At 40.0% G+C, this 3211-nt stretch overlaps 1 protein-coding gene across 1 annotated transcript in view; it reads right to left on the bottom strand.

Annotated features, from left to right (window-relative positions):
* Positions 1–3211, bottom strand: part of LOC117168351 (adenylate cyclase type 3) — an 85483-nt gene that overhangs the window by 4576 nt on the left and 77696 nt on the right. The window lies entirely within an intron of this gene.

Genomic DNA, 3211 nt, shown 5'->3' with positions numbered 1-3211 from the left:
ATTTGTCATAAGGACAACCGCAGGATTTCGCCAGGAGTGGGTGGTAATCTAGAAAACTGCACTCGCTCCCAGCGAAATCGCGGTAAAATTTCAGCCACAACCACGTCTCACGACCGTGAGATAGGTGGTTACAGTCTGTAAAGGCGATGATAAGGACGATTAGTTTAGCAGAATATTTCGGGTAAAATCGTTGCAACTCCCTTATAAGGTCTCGATACCTCTCCTTCTTTTCATTCTCCTTGGCTATGATGTTTTTGTCAGCTAGTGCCGAAAATTCGACAACGAACATGGTTCGCTTCTCGAAGTCAAGAAGAACTATGTCAGGTCTCGAGTGAGCAACAGAAACAATTGACGAGAATATAAAGTTCCAGTATATGCGGCACTTCCCGTTCTCGACAATTGACTGGATTTTCCTAGGAGCATCTAGAGGAGCGATATTAAGGTTAATGCCGTAAGAGCGACAGAGATGGTAATAAAGCACTCTTAGTGCCGCATTGTGCCTTTGAATGTAGGTCGCTCCCGCGTGAGTTGGATAACAAGATAGTATGTGAGCTAAATGCTCGGGGTGTGCATGGCACGCCCTGCAGCTATAATCAGGAATGTTTTGGCTCAAAATGTGGCGACGGTATGTTAAGGAGGAAATGACACCGTCTTGGCATGCAAAAATTAAACCCTTCGTACCAGACTTCAATCCGGGCAATTTAAGGAAAGCAAACGTTATCTCCCAAGACATTGACTGATCCTTCACATTCCTGTGGAAGATACCGTGCATCCTCTTATCGAGGAGCTGTTCACGAAAGTTTTTCTCTTGTGCTTTCTTAATCCAGGCTTTCAGGAGTGAGTACTCGAGATAGATAAGATTTGATGCATTTTGCTCACCCCTAATACTAAAGTTAAGTCCGAGTGTTTCAGCAGCCTCCTCCGCTGCTTTGTAGAGAAACGCTCCTTTGCCCACTTCTTCGTGATTCCTGACCATTTTAAGAAGAGGGTCTCTTACATTTGCAACAATGGTAACCTTCATTTTGACATTGAAGTTGACCTTCATGGCTTCTTAAAGGTCAAATTTGTTTTTTTAAAATGGAAATCCCCTTTTTTCCATCTGCAATCGATAGAGCGGAAAATTCTACGTTCAGTTACGTACCCAACTCATAGATGAGTTGTAACGGTCAAGGACAATTAGATTGCAGAATCCGATTCTGCAATTCGTCTAAGCTTTGCGTTTGCGTTGAGTATACTTTGCTCTTTAAATAACTTAAAAGAAAATAGTCGAGAGGCGTCAGATCAGGAGATCTAGCAGGTTATTTGATTTCACCCCTTCTTCCAATCCACCTTTGAGGGAACTGAGTATCCAAATATGCTCGAACCTCCCTACCGTAATGAGCCGCTGCTCCGTCCTGCTGGAACCAAATATTTTGAAAATTATCGCCTGTAATCTCCCTTATTCTTGGTGCTCTTCATATGCATGGGCATTGAGATTACCATCGATGAAGATAGGGCCTATCAATGTATCATTTAAGATACCGGCCCAAACATTAATCTTTAATGGATATTGTGTGGGACTCTCCAACATGCAATCAGGATTTGTGTCGTACCAATATCTACAATTTTGCCTGTTAACTTCACCTTTTAAAGTGAAAGTAGATTCATCTGAAAATACTGTATTGTACAAGAAAAGAGGATCTCTATCAATTCTGTCCATCATAATTTCACAAATTTCAACCCGACAATCAGGATCGTCTTCATTGAGCTCTTTTACCAGATGAACTTTGTAAGGATGGAAATTAATGCTTTTTAAAATATTTCGCACTGTCTCAGGAGCAACGTTACGCTCATCACTATCTCGACGTAAACTAAGGTGTGGATTTTCAAAAAATGCTTGAGATATGTTTATCAGCATCTCCTCAGATCCTGCAGATTTTGGCCGACCAGTTCTCTGAAGGTCCTTAATAGATCCATGATTCATAAAGCACATTACATTTCTTTCAATTGTTGATTTTGAGACAGGATTTAATACAGATACCCTCTCTCGTTCCGAAAGTTTAGCTTGCGCCATAATAATCTTTTAGCAAAAGATAGTAAGTATGTACTCGTAATACGTAAATTTAGTTTCGATTCGTAATATTCGTATGAAAAAAACGCTATAGGACTTATGGTACCGCCTTAGGTATTGACTTAGGTATCGAAAAATGGTATAGAACTGTATAACTCTTCGGGGAGGAACAGAATTCTCACCAGAACACCTGGAACTTTTAATGAAAAATTTCCTTATGATTTTACAATATTCAAAACGCTGTAACCAAGATCAATACAGAGCTCACCAATGAATTCCTCGTTGAAATTTACTTCAGGAATTACACTGACCTCTTGGAAAACTTTTTTAATTTCAAATAACCTCTAATTGACCTTGACCGTTACAATTGGCCTATGACTTTGGTACGTACCTGAACGTAGAATTTTCAGCTCTATCGATTGCAGATGTATAAAAAGGGGGTTTCCATTAAAAAAAACAAAGTTGACCTTCAAAAATCCATGAAAGTCAACTTAATTGTCAAAATGAAAGTCACCATTGAATTCCTCGCTGAAATTTACTTCAGGAATTCTACTGACCTCTTGGAAAACTTTGTTAATTTCAAATAACCTTTGACTGACCTTGGACGTTACAATTGACCTATGACTTGGGTACGTACCTCAACGTAGAATTTTCCGCTTATCGATTGCAGATGTAAAAAAGAGGGTTTCCATTTTAAAAACAACAAATTTGACCTTTAAATGCCATGAAGGTCAACTACAAGGTCAAAATGAAGGTCACTATTAAATTCCTCGTTGAAATTTACTTTGGGAATGGCCTTCACTTTTTTGAAAAATATTTTACCTGAGGAAATATCCAACTGTCCTGGGACTTTTTAGACACCCTGTATATATATATTTGTCATAAGGACAACCGCAGGATTTCGCCGGGAGCGGGTGCTAATCTGAAAAAATGCACCCGCTTCCAGCGAAATCGCAGTAAAATTTCAGCCATAACCACGTCTCACAACCGTGAGATAGGTGGTTACAGTCTGTAAAGGAATCCATACGACGATCCAGCAAAAGCCTCGTGGACCCTAAAAACACGGAGCGACCCAAGGACAACCGCCTTCTGCATTTTTCCCGAAAGTGTTCTAGCATATTGTTGACACGCAGGGATGCTTTTTAGGCTATTAGCAAGTGA

Source organism: Belonocnema kinseyi, chromosome 2 (assembly GCF_010883055.1).
Source record: "Belonocnema kinseyi isolate 2016_QV_RU_SX_M_011 chromosome 2, B_treatae_v1, whole genome shotgun sequence".
Lineage (NCBI taxonomy): Eukaryota > Metazoa > Arthropoda > Insecta > Hymenoptera > Cynipidae > Belonocnema > Belonocnema kinseyi.
This window is presented reverse-complemented; position numbering and strand designations above follow the sequence as displayed.